At 44.7% G+C, this 22,631-nt stretch overlaps 1 protein-coding gene across 2 annotated transcripts in view; it reads left to right on the plus strand.

Annotated features, from left to right (window-relative positions):
• Positions 1–22,631, plus strand: part of NPAS2 (neuronal PAS domain protein 2) — a 161,554-nt gene that overhangs the window by 15,146 nt on the left and 123,777 nt on the right. The gene's annotated exons all lie outside the window — the stretch shown is intronic.

Below are 22,631 nucleotides of genomic sequence, written 5' to 3' on the forward strand. Positions count from 1 at the left end.
CTGGTGCTCTGGTGTAGTGCCCAAACACTGGAAGAAGGCCAATGTGGTGCCTATTGTCAAGAAAGGGAGGAAAGTGGATCCAGCTAACTATAGGCCCATCAGCCTGACGTGTATCCTGGGGAAGATCTTAGAAAAGTTTATTTGAGAGGCCATCCTTAATGGACTGGCCAATCCCAACATCCCTCTTCTCCCTCTCTCCTGTTCCCACTGTTCACATTTATGTGGATGATTAAAATCTGGCTCTGTTGCAATAGCAAACTAATCAAGGAATGCTTTGTAGCTTGTTTAAACACTTTCAATGTACTGGTGATAATATTCAGCTTCCTGAATTATAGTTATGTAGTTGGTATATAGATTAATGAGTTAGAGGGAGATGTATTTTTACCATATCATAGAATCATAGAAAATTAGGGTTGGAAGGGACCTCAGGTCATCAGTCCAACCCCCTATCATCCCCAGCTAGCTCATCCCAGCCAATGCTTTGTCTAGCTGGGTCTTAAAAACCTCCAAGGATGGAGTCTGCAACCTCTCTGGGTAACCTGTTCCAGTGCTTTACCACCCTCCTAGTAAGAAAATTCTTCCAAATATCTTACCTAAACTTCTTTTGCTGCAACTTGAGATAATTGTTCCTTGTTCTGTCATCGGCCACCACTGAGAACAATCTAGCTCTGTCCTCTTTCGAACCCCACTTCAGGTAGTTAAAGACTGCTATTAAATCCCCTCTCAGTCTTCTCTTCTCCAGACTAAATAGCCCAGTTCCCTCAGCCTCTCCTCATAAGTCATGTCCCCCAGACTTCTAACCATTTCCATTGCTCTCTGCTGGATTCTCTCCAATTTGTCCACCACCTTTCTGTAGTGGGGGGCCCAAAACTGAACACAGTACTCCAGATGTGGCCTCACCAGTGCTGAATAGAGGGGTATAATCACTTCCCTTAACTTGCTGGCAACACACCTACCACTGCAGCCTTCTTGGCAGCAAGGGCACACTGCTGGATCATATTCAGCTTATTGTCCACTGTAACCCCCAGGTCTCTTTCGGCAGAGCTGCTGCACAGCCAGTTAGCCCCCAGTTGGTACCAGTGCATGAAAGTGTTCCATCCAAAGTGCAGGACTTCTAACTTGTCCTTGTTGAACTGCATGAAATTCCTTTTGGCTCAATCCCCCAATTTGTCTAGGTCACACTGAATCCTAGCCCTACCCTCCAGCATATCTACTACTCTCCCCAGCTTGGAGTCATCTGCAAACTTGCTGTGGGTGCACTCAGTGCCATCTTTCAGGTCGTTGATGAAGATATTGAACAAAACCTGTCCCAGGACAGACCCCTGGGGCACACCACTTGATATCAGCTGCCAACTAGACATCAAGCCATTGATCACTGCCTGTTGAGCCCAATGCTTCAGCCAGTTCTCTGTCCGCCTTACAGTTTGTTCATCCAGCCTGTACTTCCTTAGCTTGCCTGATGGGAGACTGTATCAAAAGCCTTACTAAAATCAAGGTATACCACATCCACTGGTCTCTCCGCATCCACAGAGCCAGTCACCTCATCATAGAAGACTATTAGGTTGGTCAGGTATGACTTGCCATTGGTGAATCCATGCTGACTGTTCCTAATCACCTTCTTCTCCTCCAAGTACTTAGAAATGGATTCCATGAGGATCTGCTCCATGATTCTTCCAGGGACTGAGGTGAGGCTGACTGGTCTGTAGTTCCCTGGATCCTCCTTTTTCCCTTTCTTAGATATGGGCACTATGTTTGCCCTTTTCCAATCATCTGGGACCTCTCCTGATCACGATGAGTTTTCAAAGATGATGATCAGTGGCTCTGCAATCACATCAGCCAACTTCCTCAGCATCCTGGAATGCATCCCATCCGGCTCCATGGATTTGTATATGTCCAGCTTTTCTAAATAATCCCTAAACTGTTCTTTCACTACAGTTGGCTGCTCACCTCCTCCCCAAACTGTGCTGCCAGGTGCAGTAGTCTGGGAGCTGGACTTGCCTGTGAAGACAGAGGTGAAAAAGGCATTGAGCACTTTAGCCTTTTCTACATCCTCTGTCACTAGGTTGCTTCCCCCATTCCTAAGCGACCCACACTTTCTCTGATTCTCTTCTTGCTACTGACGTACTCGTAGAAACCCTACCTGTTACCCTTCACATCCCTTGCTAGCTGCAACTCCAATTGCGCTTCGGCCTTCCTGAATTCATCCCTGAATGCCCAAGCAATACTCTTATATTTCTTGCTGGTTGTTTGTCCAAGTTTCCACTTCTTATAAGCTTCCTTTTCACAATTTAGTTTACTGAAGAATTCCCTGCTAAGCCAAGCTGTTTTTTTGCCATAGTTCCCAGTCTTCTTGAACATTGGGATGGTTTGTTCCTGCATTCTCAGTAAGGCTTCCTTACACTACAGCCAGATCTCCTGGACTCCTCTCCCCCTTGAGACTGGCTTCCCAGGGGATCCTGCCCAGGAGTTCCCTTAGCGAGTCAAAGTCTGCTTTTCTGACATCCAGGATCCTTCTGCTCTCCATCCTTCCTTTCCTCAGGATCCTGAACTCAGTCATCTTGCCCTTGCTGCTGCCCAAGTTGACATCCACTACTACATTCCCCACCAATTCTTCCCTGTTTGTGAGCAGCAGGTCAAGAAGAGCATGGCTGCTAGTTGTCTGCTCCAGCACTTGCACCAGGAAGTTGTCTCCAATGCTCTCTAAAAGCTTCCTGGATTGCCTGTGCACTGCTGTATAGCCCTCCCGGCAGATGTCAGGGTGGTTGAAGTCCCCCATGAGAACCAGGGCCTGGGATCAGGAAACTTCCACTAGCTGTTTGAAGAAATATGTTCTGTAGTGTTTAGTCCCATGTTAAGTCTCTTAAATACTCCTCTGAATCATTCACTAGCAAGTGAAATAGTAAACTGAATTTTGGAAACAATAACATGAATATTTTACAGTGTTTCATTCAGAAAAAAATGAAACATTTTCTGGAATTGTAAAGTCTGTATAAAAGATGTGCCTAAACATATAAAGGGTGTGTAATAAGCATAAAAAACCCATGCTGGGTTTCTTTCCAGCTCTGTCATTGTTTTATGGCATTAGAAAAATCATTTAACTCTGTATCAATTAGTCTGTAAATAGAGGAAAAAGCTACAGTTTTCTGATCCTTAATCTTTTAATGGCCAAAATTCACACCTTAGTGCTGAGCCCAAGACTTCAGCATTGTATGAGGTACTAAGAGGGGATTTTAGTTGTTTTTCCTGTCCTATGATAGGGAAAAGAGCTGGAAAAAAGTGTTTTTGTAAGTGTTATTTTAGTTCATAGCCTGGAATACTAGCAGCTGCTGCCTGCACAGCTCATACATACTGTTTGGGGTCACCATGGTGCCTGTTGGCAGCCTTTGCCTTCAATGAGTTAAGTTTGAAGTTTTCAAATCAATAACATTTCTTTTGCAGAAGACTTACAGCATGCTTGTGAAATAGATGGTGTTAGTATTATGCCTTTCCAATAAATAACAAAGTATTCTAAATAATATATACCGAGATACTACTAAAAATTTTTTGGGTGACTGCAGATAGATACATTTGTAAAACTAGAAGGCATAACATTAAATGTGTATAGTCCATCCTGAAATACACAAGCAGCTTTTCATTTGTTTTAATGATTAAAAGTCACTTTCTGGGGCTTTGCATTTTAGAGGGTGAAAATGTGTAATACAACTTAGAAAATATACGTTTGTTCAGTATTTCCTGTTACTCATGCAAACCTAAAATTAATCAGAAACTGTAGGATTGTGTTAATGTTGTGATGCTAATACCTAAAATGCATAAATCCTTGTGTCATGTCATTTGTAGTTAAACCTCAAACACTTTTCTTTTTACAAAAAATACTGCCAGTTGCTTTTGAACAATAGATTTATTATTCACAATTACATTTAAAGTTTGATTAAAATAGTCTTTTCATTTTTTATTTAAAAATTGATTCTTTTTCAATGAATCTAAGGATTTAAGTTTTTATTATTTAGACTTTCATATTTAATTTGCATGGTCTATAACAGCAATGCCCAATCTATCCAGCCCTACAGCTGAGGCAATTAACATTGTCACTGCTCCCTTGCCACAAAATCTTGCTTATTTCAAACTGTATTTGAAACACTGGAACTAGTAGGGACTTGACTGACAGAGAAAGAAAACTGATTTTCAAGCTAAATGATTAATAGAAAAACATTTAAAATATAAATGCCTCTTTAAAATCATACTTTTTGGTACTGACAGCTGCATTTCTTCACACAGTAGCTATATACCAACATGATTTGACTAAAAGAGTGATTATGCCCTAACACTATAATAGTCTGTGTACTGGAAAAAGTAGCATAAAATATACACCATTTGTTATTCATCCGTTTAATTCAGGTTAAATGGCTTCATCTCCCAAACACAATTACTACAGTTCTGTTCAACAAAAGTAGCCTTGGTTTCTTTAGTCACAGGCAACAAACAATTCTGCTTGGTTCTTCAGTGACCAAGCAAATACAAGGAAAGGTCAGCCTGTTGTGGTTGACCTGAAAACCTTCTTTGCACACTGGATTTGGGGTGCAGTTTATAGGGAGAAAAGCTCATGCGAATAAATGTCCTGCCTCTCAGTCCATGGATTTTCAAGTAAATAGTAAGGAATGATCCTAGGTTCCCTGCAAGTTATCTTCAAATGGAAGAAGTGAAAGCCTCTAGAACTTTTCTAGTTCTCCCCACCTGGCCTCGTTTTGGAGTCAGCAGGGTTGTGAGAGGAGTGGACAAGGAACTACTTCAAGATTGAATTGGTTAAATTTAGGGAAGAGATGGTACCCAACGACAAGGAGTTCAGGCATGTATGATTTGTGGAGTTGTGCTTGTGATTCATGGGTCAGGGTATAAAGATAGCTCTCTTGTAATGGGGAGAAATGGGGGAAAGTGTCTGGTAACCTCATGTTTCAGGGCTTTTTCCAGTTATTAGCTGGGACCAGGGAGGAATTTTTTCTCTCTTGGACCCTGCTGATGGGGCCAGGAAAAAAAGCTGTCTTGAAGGAGACATCTTGTCTTTGGGGCACACTACATTTTCTATAATTTAGTTTCCCTAGGCAAGAACATAATGGAATGTGCTAAGCATGCTTAGGACAGCTCAGATTTAGGAACACCACTGTATTCAGGAAAACTTTTACATCCATACTTCAAGTCAAGCATATGCTTAAAATTAATCCAGTGCTTTCATTAAAAAGGGTAGACATAAAAGCATGGTTAAGGACTGCCTTGAATTATGGCTAGATTCCCAAGTCTGATTGTTACATAGGGTTGAGTAGGATGGGAAGAAAGCACTTGTAACTCCTTGATTATGTGCCATGTGGCAAGTAATAAAATGAGTAGAGTGAAGATGGACACGGTGCTTCTGTGAGCTAGAAATTTTTTTGCAGCTACCTTTTCATCTAGATACGGCCCTGAGGGTACTAGCTGGCCTAAACTTTCAACTTCCTTTATTCATGTGGTCTTTTATGCCCCGTCTCCTTTAATTTTTCCATATACTGTACATAATGTGACTGAACTGACAAGATTATAATTAGAGTTAATTAGTTTATTCAGCTTCATAAGTTTTTAATATTTTCTTTTTCAAAGAATAGAAGAAAATAGAAGACTATTTTCCGAGTTTCTTTTGCATTATATTTCAAGTGACATGTGTGTTAATTTACCAGTTATTCTTAGAAAGCCAAATAAATGTTGATGTTATGTGCTAAGTCCTTGGAGAATTATACTGTATTACATTAGCTGTGAAAGATTTTTGCAAAGTACATATAGTATTCGTCCATGCCAGACAGACATCACAAATAGCTAGATTTTTTTTACTGTTTTTGTAGTAGTTTATTCTGGAAAAAATGTAGTCTCCATAGTTCCATCTGCAGGGTCTCATTGATTCTAATGCCAGAATGATCTTTTCCCCTCTTTCTTGGACCTGAGCTCCTTTTGGACGCTACTGAAACAAGATGAATGTTTTGCAAGGAGTAGAGAGAGAGAAAGGTACTTCCAGGACTCTAAGGAGCTAGTTTAGAAATGATTTTTCAAAATAATCACTTTTGTTAAATTTGGGCTTGCCTGCACTTTGCTGACGCAATGCTGCTGCTGGAGTATCCGTACTGGGCAACATCCTTGTGTGGAAACTTCTTTTGCTACTGTAACTTAACCCTGTTAGTTTAGACTAGCAGGGAATTTATACACATACCTTTTTGTCCCACAAGGCACCTGAGATCCAATTAAACAAGCCTGTTACACATGTGAGCTGACACGCACTACACTGCATCAAGTGAAGTTGTATAAGCTGCAAAATGTTCGTCAGCATACAGAAAATGGCGGTGGTGTGCTTTTGAACTAAAACACCTTCAAGGTGGTTACGCTCAAAGCGCACCGCTGCCATTTTCTTGGTGCTGATGTTCATTTTGCCATTTACACAACTGCATGTGCTGAAGCACCAGACACTTTTAAAAAGGTTGGTGCTGCGGCACAAGCATGTGTACAAAGGCTTGTGGTACCCTGTCTGGTGTGTGGGCCCTCACACATGACCCAGTCTGGCGTATGGCCCCAGCCCTGTGTACCAGATTGGGCCCAGGCCTGGCCTGGCCCTGGCCCTGACCCTGGCCCTGGCCCGGGCCCTGGCCTTAGTCCCAGCCATGCATGTTGGATCAGGTCCTGTGCTAGATCATGCTGTGGCCCCGGCCCCATGTGCAGTCATGTCATCTGCCATGCAGGGCTTGAAAATTTGGTGGTAGGGTCGTGGTGGCAGTATTAATTGCCACTGCTCCCCAGCTGTCAAATTTCCAGACCCATGAAGCTCCCTGAGGGCCAGATGATGTGGCTCTGTATGCCAGATCAGGCCCACAGGCCGGAGGTTGACCATCTGTGGTTTAGACAATAGGGAACTCTGTGTGGGCAAGTAAGAAAAGTTAGATTGGGTAGTTGTGATGCTCTTTTTAAATCAGGTTCCTTCTTCTTTTTGTCCATTCTCTTTGAGATTGAACTGTATCTTTGTTGTATTTAGCTGAATAATCCCATGCATCAGGGCCAAGCAGAAATATTTTTTCTTCTTACTGCTTACTTTGGCTCCTGGGCTTTGTTTTTGCCTCTCTCTGCCTCAGCTAGCGACAAGGTATTGTGCAGAGTGAACTCATGCTCTTACAGGGAAGCCTCTCATTTGTATGACCAGCGTGTCTTTCTCATGCACTCAGGGGGTATGTCTACACAGATTTGTGTACAGGGAGAGGATGAGCTGCCCACTGTGGGCTCGGGGCTAGGGACTATGCCAGCCTCTTCCTGGCGGGGGAGCTGGGTCAGGGCTGGGCTCCAAGTGGGGGGTGGAGGGCAGCAGCGCTGCGTGGGGTGGCTACGGGGTGGGTTATAACCACCCCAAAATTCCCCATAGCCATCCCTTCCAGTGCTGCTACTGCCCACTCTGCGCCCACCCACTTGGAGCCCTGCCCTGGCCCAGCCCCACTGCTGGTGTAGCCCCTGACCCCGAGGTACAGTGGGTAGCCCACACTTGCCCTGTGCACAAATCTGGGGGGGTACATGCCCCCCATGCCTCCTCTGGGGGTGTGCACAGTGACAGGGAGCTGCTCACCCCCTTGCGCCCCCTAGGCAAGCCACCCATGGCTACATCCTGATTCTGGACCTGAGGTTGCATTCACCGCCCTGGCTGGGCAGCGCCTGGCCCTGCCCCACTCCCTCCTTCATTGTGGGAGCCTAAATCTACCCCCCGCCACACACACACACACACACCCCTTCTCTCCCCCATGCCCCTTCCCCACCACAAACTTACTGGCAGGGTACTACTCTATGTGCTGCCAGGCTGCATTCCTGTAAATTGCCTATTGGATAGGTATCGTCCGATATGGCTGGTTAATAATCAGCCACTGGTATCGGCCAAGAAAATTTTTATCAGTCCACCTCTGTCTTGGTCCTCCATATTCTATTCTTGTGGCATACTGTAGTTTCTGTGGCTTTTCTTCCTTTGTGTCAATGGTTTTAAGTTGGGCATAGGATGTTTTGTATCTACACGATTTCCTGCAATGGTATCTACACTAATGAATTGCCAGCATAGCTGTGCTGGTTAGGGGTGTGATTTTTCTTCACACTTCGGCTGACATAGTGATGTCAGTAAAACTTTTAAATGTAGACCAGGCCTAAGTAGAAAATGAGTAATCAGTTCCAGTGGCTGGTCTGTTGACTAGTCTTAATTGATTGTTTTATTCCCATGCTTGGATCAGCAGTAGGATTTAAAGGAAAAAAAATGTTTCTCCAGAGATGATACAGTACCTTGTGTTGGATAGAGCTGACTTTTAAGCACTGCTTCTTTTGGTATTTTTATTCAGATTTGCTAGCCATTTCAGAGTTTTTTGCCTCTTGTCTCTTTTCCCAGCTTCTTGTGAGGTTTATTCAATGATGACCTTATTCAGTGATGACCATAGGGTACCTGGCGGTAGCAGCTGCAGCTTCCATTCTGGCTCTAGCATATGGCTTGTGGTAAGGACTGGAGCTGGAGCTGCCACCAAATGGTCTGGGTTAAAGCTGGAGCTGGTGCTGTCATTGCCTTGTGCTTTGGGCTGGATCTGGCCACAAGTCCTTTGTGGGTACCCAGATGGAGGGATGGCTCATGATTCATAACAGGTGGCTTTCTGACACGCGACAAAGAAGGAATTCTTAAATCACTGTATCTTTTGGGGTTAAGGTTGCACTGGGCAAGCGGTGTAAAGCAGAGTTAGGGTTAAAGCCAAGCATTGTTGACTTCACTGTGACCAAGACTTCATTCTTGTGCTAGGTACAGACATACAAAAAGCCCAAGGCAAAATTGATCTAAGTTACATGGTTTTCTATAAGCGGCGTAGTTTAGTTCAGTAGTGAACAGAACACACATTTGCCCTTTGTTGGGGGGGTGCAAATCTTAGACCGGGTTCTGCCACTTTCAAACCAGCCTGTGTGTACTGAACTTCTGTTCTGTTACAGGTATAGACTGGTTTCCAATTACTTATACTGGTAAAAGTGTAACGTCTGTACCTGGGCCATTGAAGCACAGGAATCTGAGGGGAGACTATGGTGAGGTGCCAGCTATGACCTCCTAGAATTAAGGTTGTATAATGGTTTCCATTCTATCTCTCTTTTTCAGTTTTTCATAGTGTCGTCTATCAAGCTGAAATTTTTAGGCTTAGTATCTGTCCGAAGTTGATTTTAAAATAAAAAAAAAAGAACAAAAATGATTCAGCAGTGTTTGAAAAAAATGAAAAAAAAAATCCTTCTCTGTTATAAAACACTGCCTTGCAAACTTGCTTCAGAACAGTTCTCCAGCAAAACTGGCCAGAAAAATTAAATTTGGCACAGAAATTGTAATCTGAGCAATTTTGATGTATAAGTCATCAAGAAATACTAAATATTGATTCCCACAATGTCATTTCATGGCCAGTTTTCAGGGGGAAAAACTGTCAAGCTAGAGTTATATACGATTGACTACTAGAAATAATTTTTTTTTTTTAAGTCACGTGTTTTATTTTTGTATCTGAAGAAATATCAGTTGTTTGTGTTTTGAATGATCTGAATCTACTTTTTAACTTGAATAATTTCAAAGACCATCCAGAGATTACAAAATTCTGAAGATCAAACAGGCTTTCTAATGTGTTTTCTGGTCTTTTAACTCCATTTTTTACAAGCAGATCAACAGACATTAAAGAAACATTTTATGTATAAATGTATAGATTGTACAATGATGCAGTTTCATGCAGTCAACAATTTTCTTTCACTGTTCATAAATCCCTTATAACAGGAAGAAGTATTTTAAGAAATAGGATTTTAGAAATCTCGTTATTACCCAGTGGCTTTTTGCTTGGTGAACTAGATCAGATTGTGCTATCCTGCTGTCAGTACGTAATTCAGCATCAAGTGTTAAAGCTTGTCTTTCATTCTGAACACATGGTCATGCTTCTTTTTAAGAATAAAAATGAACTTAGTTACTTGTTTAAATGAATTACTCCACTAAAAGTTTTATGATACATTATTTTTATTACTGTATATCTTACAGTATGTATGCAAAATATCACTTCTTAAGAACAATTTGCCAAGTTGCTTATCAAGTTGTTTTTCTGGCTTTAGAGATACAACTAATGGACCAGATTTTGCTACCAAGCAGGAGAAATAAACAGTCAGCATGCAAACTGTTGCAGGCACATGTATTTACAGATATTTACATTTGGGAGGAAGAGGTAGCATAACTATTCCTGAACTATAAATCTGTCCTCTTCTCTTACTAAAGAGCAAAACATCTTGAGCTTTTGTTCAAGGTGCTTGACCTTATTAATGGTGATGCACATGGACTGAAAACATTTACAGGTCGACACTACAGTAAGAGTTGTGTAGGAACAGAGCCCCACATCTTATTCTAGAATGTTTGTCACTATGCAAGTTGTGAGAGCTGTAAGTGAGAATAATTATTTAAATTTAAAGAGTAAAAGTAAAAACCTTTGTTATGTATGTGCTTCAAATCCTGTCATACTGGTGCATTAGCTCCTTCATTTGTGGACTTCAGTCATAGAAAAAGCAAGCAAGCTAGTAAATAAAAGTTTGGCTTGGTTTTTATGTGATTAAAAATATTAAATGCATTTAAAAAGCACATTAGCAGCACTGGACTGTTAAAAACAGCAGGGATAATTCAAAGGTGAATTTAAATCACTTGTCTATAAATTCTGCAGTCACAAGAACCATTATTTCATTTACAGTAAAGTGTAGAAACCAAAAGCTTCCCTACAGATTTTCAAGGGACCCAGTTAACATTTTCTGAAGTCCAACCATTATAGCTTCAGTAAATACATTGTTGTCATGGTAATACACTGATCAAAGTCTGAAGAAAGAAACTCGGGCATTTTTATAGTTCATAGTGTGAAATGAAAGGAAAGCCTGACTGGAAATAAAATAAAATTAATAAGCATTTAGATTAAGTTGATTTTGCATCCTTCCAAAAAAGGAATTGCATTTTAATTTTAAATTAAACAATTTCAAAATAATTATGTGATTTCATACTGTAATTCAAGGTGTAATCAGTGCTCTGCTCTAGGAAAGGGAGTGTTGATTCATATGAAATCCATTTCTGGTTTCAGGCAGGACTGACACTGGCCCTTAACTGGCTGTGCAGAGGTGTAATGGGACAAAAATTCCCCCCGTGTCCCATATGACCTAATTAGATTGCAAGTCCTATGCGGGAAGGGCTTTGTGTGGTTGCTACGCAATGGATGTGTCTACATGTGCAATTAATGCACCTTAATTTTCTGGCAGAAAATTCAGGTGCATTAAATCCCCCTGAGCATACATTTGAATGTGCACCTGCAAGGGAAGCAAATTTGCTCCTGATGAGAGAAATTCAATTCAGAGCTAGCTGCCCCTGCCCTCCTCTGGCTCCCTGTAGCAGCCAGGGGGAGCTCAAGGCTCCCCTGGGTGCTAGCCTGACGCTGGCTGGAGGCATGTGGGCTTGGGCTCTGGGGAGTAGAGGGGTAGCTGTCCCAGAACAGGGGACAGCTCCAGCCGCATGGAACTCAAGATGCAACCCAGCTCAGTGGTGCTGTCTTGGGGCCTCTGTGCCTCAGGTTCCATCTGCCTCCCAGGGCACTATGTAAGAGGGAGGGGAGCAACGAGCTGGGATCCTCTGTAAGAGGGAGGGGAGCAACGAGCTGGGATCCCCTAGCCCACACCCTGGCTCCTGCCCAGTGCCAAGGGTAGGCAGGAGCTGAGCAGTGCTGGGACCAGGTGGATCCACATCTCACCACTGGCAGAGAAGAACCAGGCTTCTGGGGGTGCTGTGCCATATGTGTACCTGCCAGCCCCACGCATTTCTTCTGAGGCTCTGATCGCACCAGGTCCATCGCAGATGGGGCTCGGGAGTCGCTGAAGAGAGGCTTTGCCTCAGTCCCTCCTGAGACAGGGAGTTTGGAGCCAGGCTGGGTTGGGAGGGGCAAGGGGGGGGCAGCTCAGTTTAGTGCAGCATTTCTCAACCCATGGGTTGCAACTCAGAAGTGGGAGTATCACAAGGATATATAAGCAGGTCATGAATAAACTTTAAAAATGGATTCTCCGTTAAAGGAGAAAAATGTGGGAAACTGTGGCTTTTCCCTTGCAGGCTGGCAGAGTTCCAGCCTGCAAGGGGCTGCTTGGGGCTCCCCATGCTCCTCCCTCTCTTCCCTCCCCCCTGTCCCACACACTGGGGAGCTGGGGGGGCGGGGGGGCAACAGGTCATGAGTGAGGGGCACTGCGTGGGAACTGGACACTGATGTTTATAAATGGGGCCTGGTACAAAAATGATTGAAAACCACTGGCATAGCATACAAGATCTAACTTCCAGGGAGGCTGTGGGCTCCATGCTACACAGGAGCCTCTCAGAGTCCCTGCCTCAGTTGGGTCTGTAACATACTTGTGCTGCTGCCCTAGCCCAGATCTGCCCCACACCAGTTGGATGTGCAGAGCCCAGCTAGCATAGGACCAGCAAGAGTGCCCATGGGTCATGGGGCTGCCCCATCTGTCTGCTCTTCCCCTGGGGAAGTGTTGCCGCTGTGCCATACCCCTGGATGGCTCTGGCGCCTGCCTTTGTGACTGAGGCAAGGAGTTCCAAGCAACTCTGTAGCACAGAGCCCACAGTCTTCCCCTCCCCAGGAGCCAGCATTTGTGCACTAAACCAAGCTACTCCGCCTCCCACAGCCTGCTCCAGTTCCATGCTCCCAGCCTCTGAAGGAACTGAGGCAAAGCCTCTCTCCAGTCACTCCTGAGCCCCATCCATGATGGTGCTGGTGTGATCTGAGCCTCGGGAGAGATGCACGGGGCTGGCAGGTCCCTGCACAGCACAGCAGAGCACAGCACCCCCAAATGACCTGTCTTCCTCTGCCAGCGGGAGACACAGATCCCCCAGGTCCCAGCACTGCTCAGCTCCTGCCTTGTCCTGGCACTAGTCAGGAGCCAGAGCATGGGTTGGGGGTTACCAGCTCATCATTGCCCTCCCTCTGGCCAAGTGCCTTGGGAGGTAGAGCAACCCCAAGGAGCAGAGGCCCCAAGCCAGCACTGCTAAGCTGGGCTGTAATCCCAAACTTCACATGGCTAAGACCTGTCTCCTGCTCCAGGACAGCTCTCCCACGCTTCTAGGAGCTCAGCAACTGTGGCCCCCTGCTGTCTGGGCTGACCAGGAGGAAATTGCTCCCAGTCAGTATCTACACGGGTGCTACAGTGCATTAAAGTGATGTTTTCTAGTTCTTGTCTCTGTCAGTAGTCATGTCTACACGAGACACTTTACAGCTCATTAGACTAATGCATAGTAAAGTCTCATTGTCTACACATGCACAGCACTTGCTGTACATTAATTTAATATACTGTTTGCCAGTATCAATACGTAGGGGTACTAGAAAAATGGAACATTAACTAATGCATTGAAGTTCATGTGTAGACTCTGACTGGGAGCAAATTGCTCCTGGTCAACCCAGGCAGCAGGGGGCCCCGTCTGCTGCCTGGCTAGGCCCAATCTCCGTGGGGCAGGGGGAGCTGTCCTTACGTAGATTAGATTGGGACTAATCCCGATTTCCATGAGGCTGGGAGGCAGCTGCCCCCAGAGCCAGGAGAGCTCCCTCTGCCCCACAGAGATTGGGACTGGCCCCTGTGCCTGCTGCCAGCCCAGGGCTGGCACACATGGGAGCCTGAAGCTCCTCCTAGCTACTGCAAGGGAGCAGAGCAGAGCAGGAGCAGCCCTGGACTGAACTGCTTCTGTCAGAGGCAGTTTAATGCACCTGAATTTTCTGTGCAGATTAATTGCAAATTAATTGCATGGGTAGATGCACCCACTGTGAGTCAATAGGGAGACAGGGCGCAGGTAGAAACACATTGCCATTTCTTTACCCACCTGAAGTGATAGTCAGCAGAGCTGACTTGGCATGCTACAAAGACCTGCAGTTAAAAGAAGATTGCGATCATGTACAAATGGGTGAAAGAACCAATACCTGACATCACTCTGGAGGATAAATGTCTTGGTATCATTGACCGTGTTTGCTACTTGGGTTCTATGATTAACAGGAATCTTGAACTTCAAACTGAACTGCTTGACAAAAAATGGAAAAGCAGCTAAGCATTTTGGGCTATTACAGAAATGTGCATGAAATAACAGTAAACTATCAGCTAAGGTGAAGATACGAATCTATGAGATTTGTGTAGTGTCATCCCTGCTTTACAGTTCAGAAAAGTGGACAACATGCTAGGCCTATCAAGAGACGGAACAGCTTCAACATGAGATGTCTGCGTAAGATCCTGAAAATAAAGTGGGAAGACAGGATACCAAACACAGACGTACTGGAGCTCACGGGACTGACACACTTAGAATCCACTATCAACAAGAAAAGGTTGTGATGGACTGGCTGTATCAGGGGAATGATAGAAGACTGTATCCCCAAGAATAGTTTGGGGAGTATCACAAGGATATATAAACAGGTCATGAATAAACTTTAAAAATGGATTCTCCGTTAAAGGAGAAAAATGTGGGAAACTGTGGCTTTTCCCTTGCAGGCTGGGAAAAGATAGTAAGATTCAAGATGGCTCAGGAAACCAGTGTCACCTTCTATGATGGTACCATGACGTGTGAAAAACTGATATGAATTCATTCAACATCAATGTAGAAAGCTGGGAAGAGCACACAGAATCCTGTCTGGTCTGACGGGAACATCTGGCACTGGGTGCAGCTCAACATGAAGTGGCTTTGATCCAGAGGATAGAAGCAAAGCGAGAAAGAAGGAAGCGGTATGCTGCAAATTTGGACTCCAACTTAGACAACCTATGTATCTGTGAAACTTGTAATAAACTGTGTTGCTCTGGAATTGCGTTTGTCGGCCACAAATGGATTCATCAGGCATTTGACTAGACCTCTTATGTGGATACCGTGATCCAAAGGATTGACGATTGCCTACTAGGAACATAAGACTACCATCAACCACATCACAAACCTAACACCCTAACCTGGAACAGGTAAAAGAGGGGAACCACGGCAGCCAATGTCCTACTTTTATGAAATGTTGTCAATATATGCTCAAGAAATCCTGGGGAAGGGTCATGCCCCTGCATCCTAGGGAGAGGCAAACCTCACCCCCCCCAGATTGTACCAATCTGATTATAGGATAAAATTCCTTCCTGACCACAATTATGGTGATCCTGGCAAGACGCCCCAGCCAGGAACCTCAGACTTCAGTCCCAGCAGGAGCACTGGCACACTCCAGTCAAAGTCCCCAGCTTTAGCTGTAGCAGACAGCCAAATGCCTCTGAGGAAGACTTAAAAACACCCTCACACATGTAGCAGAAAGAGGGTTTTCATGGTAACCTGCAAAGCCCAGAAGCTTGGGAAATATCCATAGTATAACATAGACATAACTGTGCCTAGATCACCCCCAGCCGGTGTTTGTCCAATTTCTTTTTGAACATTTCCAGCAATGAAGAGTCCACAATAAGCCTAGGTAGTCTATTCTACTGCCTCACTATTCTAACAGTAAAGAAGTTTTCCCAGATGTCCAATCTAAACTTACTTTACTGCAATTCCAAGTCATTGCTCTGTATCCTTCTCTCTGCAGGAAGAGAGAAAAGGTACTTTCTCTTTTCTTTATGGAAGCCCTTCAAGCATTTGAAAACTTCTGTCATGTTCTCTCTTAAATGCCTTTTCTGCCAGCTCCTTCAAGTTCACCTCATATGACTTCCAAGCCCTTTATCATCTTTGTTGCCTGCTTCTGGACCATCTCTAGTTTCTCCACATCCTTTTTAAAATGTGGAGCCCAGAACTGGAGACTACTCAATTATAATATATTCCATGAAAAACATAGTAGGAGAATGTTAATGTTGTATGGTTCAAAAGACAGGGAATACCAAAGTCCAAGGTGCAGTCAACTTGAAAGCTATCATTTTTTTTTAAAAAGTGAATTGAAAATAATGTCAGGAATTACGCCTTCATCTGAGTCCATGTGCCAATTTTTATGGTTTGTGATCATATTTTTCAAACTTTAATAAATGATTTTCTCCCCTCAGAGTGTGAAACACCTGTACAAACAACAGGTGAAACTAGATGGCAGACAATATGCATGAGGAAACAGTGCAAGAAGTGCTGTCAAAAACACAATGTTTAACATAGCGGGAACAGAGGAAAATAATAGTTCTCCTGCAAAAGGTTGCCATGTGCACATTCTTGGAGGTTAAGGTAGGATTAATTAAGTTGATCAGGAGAATGGAATGAAAACTAAAAAACCTTGGTGTGTTCAGGTTACTCCTTCCAGTTGCTATTGTTGCTGGCTCTGGCCCCATGGAGAACAGCCAGGATCCATGCAGGCAGGGCCTGAGCCCTGGGCTGAGTGCATAGCCCTGGCCCTGGTTCTGGTTCCAGCCCCAGCCCACCCCGTGCAGGAGGTTGGGGTCCCTACAGCTCCCACTCTGGACCAGCCCATGCTGGCCACAATGAGAGGCAGCAGTGCCTGGGCAGAGGCTGCTGCTTGGCACGGAAAAAAAGCAGGACCCAGCAATGGGCACAGCCACTGGCTCCTTGTTGCTGCCGGGTCCTTCTTGCTGCCGCCACTTGGAGCCCACTCGGGGACTGCCCTGCAGCTCCTCCCTTCTGCTGCCGCCACCACCAGCACCACCTCTGGGCCTCCCCAGGCCACTGTACCTGGCGGGACAATGATGGTATCAGGGAGGACTCGCAGCCCCAGTGAAGGTGCCGGGTGGTGGCAGCAAGAAGGTCCTGGCACAGTTGAGGGAGAGGTAGCTGCTTCTGCCACTGGGTCCCACTTTTTTCCTCCACCCAGCAGCAGTTTCTGCCTACTGGCACTGCTTATCATGGCCGGAACAGGCGGGCCAGGAATGGACACTGCAGGGACCCTGAATCCACCATGCAGGGTGGGCTGAGGCTGGGCCCAGGGCTGTATGCTGGTGGTGGCAGAGGTTGTAGGGGGAAGAGCCCCAGTGCAGGCTCCAGGCACTCACAATGAGTAGGCCCCTACAGTAACAAGGGGGAGATGGCCACGGCTGCCATCAGGTCCCACTTTTTCCTGGCACCCAGCAGCAGCTTCTGCCTGGCCACCACCACTGCCGCTGTCACCTCAAAACCCAGGCTGCTGCTGCTGAAGCCAAGTAGCAGCTCCAGCCCTTCCTCAGGGTAGAGGAGCAGCACTGGTGGCAGCTCTGCTGAAACTGTTGCCCACCCGCACCATGCCAGCTCCCCACCCACCCACAACCCAAACCCACACAGGGAAGTTTGGTAAGCTGTTGTGGTGGAGTGGGGGGGAGTCCTGGCCCAGCCTGCACACACTCCCTGTGTGGCCTACAGGCCCAAGTAATTGCCCACCCCTGCCCTAATCCAAAATATAGTGAAAATAATAGAAAAGTTCCTGTTTATGTTGTTAGGATTTGGAGTGGGTCCATAGTGAATACGAACACTATATTATGGTATTATATATATAGTCTTAAGAGAAAACTACCTTTAATAACAGTGACCAAAAAAGAATATAAATATGAGCTTGCGGGTGTAGGAAGGGAGGGGTGGATGGATGAAGAAATTAGCAGTGGGTAAAATTATTCCATATTGTTTTCACGTTCAAACAGAAATAGTCAAACTCACCATTTTCCAGGAAACCCATAAATTTCAGACTTTCCCATAATAAAATTATAACTCAATAACAAGTAAAATAATAATTGCAAATGTGGGTGAATAACATGTGTGTGAATAAAATAGAATTATGATCTTTAGAAATGTATTTCCAATTTTAAAATTCAGCTCATGAATGCAAGGTGTCTGGCTATTGTGGAGTGGATATAGAAATAATTTTCTGTAGAAGATAAAGAAGACCAGGAATGTTATAATAAATACAGGGACTTCAGAGTTAAGGTCAGATCACTCTCTCATAGATTCATAGATTGTTAGGGGCTGGAAGGGACCTTGCAGATCATCAGGTCCAGCCCCCCCCCTCCTCTAGGCAGGAAGACAACTGGGGTTAGGTGACCCCAGTGAGGTGACTGTCCAGTCTCCTCTTGAAAACCTCCAGGGTAGGTGACTGCACCACCTCTGGAGGGAGTTTATTCCACAGTCTGGACACCCTGACTGTGAAGGAGTTTTTCCTGGTATTAAGCCTGAAGCGGCCTTCCAGGAGTTTGTATCCATTGGTCCTGGTCTTCCCCAGGGGTGCCCTAGTGAACAGTTGTTCACCAAGCTCCTGATGCACTCCTCTGATATAGCAGTAAGCCGCTATCAAGTCCCCTCTCAACCTTCTCTTCTTTAGGCTAAAGAGGCCCAGGTCCCTCAGCCTTTCCTTGTATGGCTTGCCTTGCAAGTCCCTGATCATACAGGTGGCTCTTTTCTGGACCCTCTCAAGTTTTTCCATATCCTTATTGAAGTGTGGTGCCCAGAACTGGATGCAGTACTCCAACTGTGGTCTCACCAGTGCTGAGTACAGCAGGAGTATCACTTCCTTAGTTTTACATGAGATGCATTGGTTGATGCATGCCAGCGTGTTGTTTGCCCTGCTGACCACCACCTCACTGACAGCTCATATTCATACGATGGTCAATCATTACCCCTAGGTCCCTTTCGGCCATGGTGCAAGTCAAGCTGTCACCACCAAGCCTGTATGTATGTTGAGGGTTGTTTGCCCCCAGATGGAGCACCTTACACTTGGAAGTGTTAAACTTCATCTGGTTCCAGTCTGCCCAACTCTCGAGCCTGTCCAGGTCCACCTGTATCTGCAACCTATCTTCTGACATGACCACACTGCCCCATAACTTGGTGTCATCCACAAACTTGGCCAGCGAGCTTTTCACTCCCCCATCCAAATCATTGATAAAGATGTTGAAAAGCACCGGTCCAAGCACAGGACCCCTGAGGGACACCACTGGCCACTTTGCACCAGGATGACACAGATCCATTCATGAGAACTCTCTGGGTCCTACCCTGTAGCCAGTTTCCCACCCACTGAACCATCAAGCAGCTGAGCCCACAATCTTCCAGTTTTCCCACAAGGATATCATGGGATACTAGATCAAAAGCCTTTTGGAAGTCTAGGTATATAACATCTACCTTGTCTCCCATGTCCAGGTGGCAAGAGACCTGGTCATAGAAGGAGATGAGATTGGTAAGACAAGACCTACCCACAACAAAGCCATGCTGGCTGTCATTCAGAATCTTACCTTCCAAAGCTGTATCGCACATAGATTCTTTAATGAGCTTTTCCAGGATTTTCCCTGGGATGGAGGTTAGGCTGATTGGCCTATAGTTGCCTGGGTCCTCCCTCTTCCCCTTCTTGAAGATGGGCACAATGTTGGCCCTCTTCCAATCCTCAGGGATTTCCCCTGTGCACCATGAATTCTGAAAGAGCTTTGCCAGGGGTTCCATGATGACCTCAGCCAGCTCCTTCAGCACTCTTGGATGGAGTCCATCCAGTCCTGCTGACTTATAAATGTCTAGCTTTTCTAGTTGGTATTGCACCCACTCAGCATCCACAGTGGGGAGGCTGTCAGTCCTGGCATGCCCCCTATGAGCCTTATCTCACTTGACTTTCCCCTTGGTCTGGTGAAATACTGAAGCAAAGTGGGCATTCAGGAGTTCAGTTTTTTCCTGAATGTCAGTTACCAGCTGTCCCAAGGTGTTAAGCAGGGGTCCCACACTTCCATTTGTTTTCCTTCTACTGCCTACATACCTAAAGAAGGACTTCTTATTGTCCTTGACTCCCATGGCTAACCTAAACTCAGTCACTGCCTTGGCTTTCCTGATCATTTCCCTACAAGTGCTGGCCACTGTTGTATAGTCCTCCTTGAGGACCATCCCTAGCTTCCACTGTGCATACACCTCTTTTTTCTTTTTTAAGAGGACTGCAATGTCCCTATTAAGCCAGGAGGGCTTGCCAGCCCTTCTGCTACCTTTCCTCTTTGCAGGAATGGTTTTCTTTTGTGCTTTGAGGATCATATCCTTGAGCAATGACCACTCTTCGTGCACCCCATTTGCCTTGCCTTCCTGGTCCCACATCACCTCCCCTACTAATGCTCTGAGCCTGTCGAAGTCAGCATTTTTTAAGTCCAGGACTTCAGTCCTGCTGGTTGATTTGTCAACCTTGCGGTGGACGGTGAACCTGATAATTTCATGGTCACTGTTGCCCAGGTTACCCTCAATGTTCAAGCCACACACCAGATCATCTCCCTTGGCCAAGACCAAGTCTAGGAGAGCGTTACCTCTGGTTGGCCCTTGCACTTCCTGGGTCAGGAAGAGCTCCTCGATCACAGTCAGAAACTGTGTGAACAATCTGACCTAGCCAAGTGTTCCTCCCAATCTATGTCTGGGTAATTGAAGTCACCCATGACAACCAAGTCCCTTGCATGTTGGCCTCTGTCAGTTCTCAAGAGAACTCCAGATCCAGCTCCTCCCCTTGGTTCAGTGGCCTGTAGTAAATGCCTATAGTTAGGTTTCTCTCACCTCGCCCTCTCCCCCCCCCCCCCATAAGCTTGACCCAGAGGGTTTCAAGCTGCTTATCTCTGGAGCCAATTTTCTGTATATTCCATGTATTATCATGCTATAGATCCTTACCAATTACCTTTTACAGTGCTTATTTCCTCATCAATCTGTCACCCTCAGCCTTTTTTTTTTAACTTCTCACCTACTGAGCCATCCTTAGGCTTGTTTTGCTTCTGTATTCTATCTCATTTTTCTACATTATATAGCCATCTGCATTTTGTTTTGCCTACAAGAGTTGTTTATGTTGCCTCTGTGCTTGTTTCATTTGCAGCTAATGGTGTCCATTTGAAAAAATATTATCAGTTATGTCAAGGCAACTTACAGGTCTGCATCAGTGGCAACCACCAAAGTGACAGACATAAAGATGTCTCTCTATCCCACCCGCAAGCCACAGTCACACCATCTACCCTACCCGTACAGAGTGGGAAATGAGGATGGCAGTAAGAAGGGGACACTTTAATGGCCAGTAAAACCATTCTGGACATGGTAGCAGATAGTGAACCACTAAGTTGAGCCTTGAACTTGTCCAAAAGAAAAGCTGCATCATTTAAAAAAGTGAGTGAAATGTCTTTTATTCTTTCTTCTTGTTTGTAATACATTGTTGCCAAAGCTCTTCAGCTTTTACAAGGAAGTAAAAATATGTTTTCATTCAATTTATGGCCAAATCGTCTGCTGCAGCCAAACTGCAGGGAGTTCAAGTAAAGAGGTGTATGTGCATCTATGAAAGTAACTTAAAGATTACTTTGAGCTCCCCTGGTCCTCTTGTTGCCTTGTTCATGCTGGTCCCCTTTGCCATATGATTAGGCTTGGAAGATATTCTTTTTTATTATTATTTAAATAATTCTGATGGACAGTATCAATTTTTATTCTTAAGCATTTATTTTGATTTTTATTGATTTAAATTTTCAGGATTGAGTGAAATTAGGGAAGTGGGGGGCAAACAATTTATTAATGACAGTATACTATTATTATAATGCAGTTTAACCACCCGCCACAACAGATATAACTGGAGGACTGCCATCAGCTGAGCAACAGTCCCAGCTCTGTTTTCCCATAGCTCCTTTGTCCGCTTTGTCACTTCTCTTCCTTTGTTCCCAGTCCCCTGGGGTTCCTGGGAGTTGCAGTCTAAACTACAATCAGCATAGGAGCTAAGACTGCTCCTCTTGTTGTCACACATTCCATCAGCCATCATTTTTGTTACATTTCCTTTCTATAGATTTTGGTTATTAAAGATAGAAATATTTTTCATCGGTCTGTGAGGTGAAATCAGTGTTTATCAACATTTACCAATAAAAATCTAATCCTATCAAGCCTACCTATGATAGAGCCACCTGAGGAGTACCTTAATTGCATTGGATTACAGCAGCAATCAGAGCTCAAAAAAAAATTGGGCTGAGAATTAGCATAGTGCAGGTATGATCTGGCCATTCCCCCCTCCTTCTGCCCATGTTGTGCCAGCAGCAATAAGAGTGTTGTGCTAAGCCTCTATATTGACTTGACACCTGTGGAAAATCTTGGCACTAGGGGGTACCTTGGTAACCAGAAAGTGAGAGTGACGGTGTGCAAAATACTGGGATCACACCCACAGAATTTTGCCTTTAAAGTTGTTCTATGATATTTGCTATTTTGCTAAATGAATATTTACTGTTTCTATACAGAGATGTGGTGTTAAGTGCATGCATGTATCCAAAAAGGCTTCCGAGCCCTTTTACTTCCATATCACCAGTTCAAATTAAAGCCAGATTGGTAGTGGTCAAAAATGTCTGTTTAGTACTGAGATATTTGGATGGACATCTCACAAAATGCACTACTACACTTCATGCTACTGTTGGTGTTTCTTGTGCTGACTTTGAGAATGCTATAAACGTAGTAAAAATAATTAGCACATGATGTACTTTTTCCTAGGCAAATAATTGCAATGCCATGCATCTCCAAGCTATGTTTTTACAATAGAACTGAATCAATTGATGTGATTCCAGTTAGCATATGCTCATTTTACCCAACCTGATATTACAGTTCTTTGATGAACACTTAAATGTATTCCTATTAAGACATTTCACTTAATACCTTTCAGCCCGGTGGAGTTAAATTGGCTGTGACT

This window comes from Crocodylus siamensis, chromosome 1 (assembly GCF_052110815.1).
Source record: "Crocodylus siamensis isolate JL-2025a chromosome 1, ASM5211081v1, whole genome shotgun sequence".
In the NCBI taxonomy this organism is placed as follows: domain Eukaryota; kingdom Metazoa; phylum Chordata; order Crocodylia; family Crocodylidae; genus Crocodylus; species Crocodylus siamensis.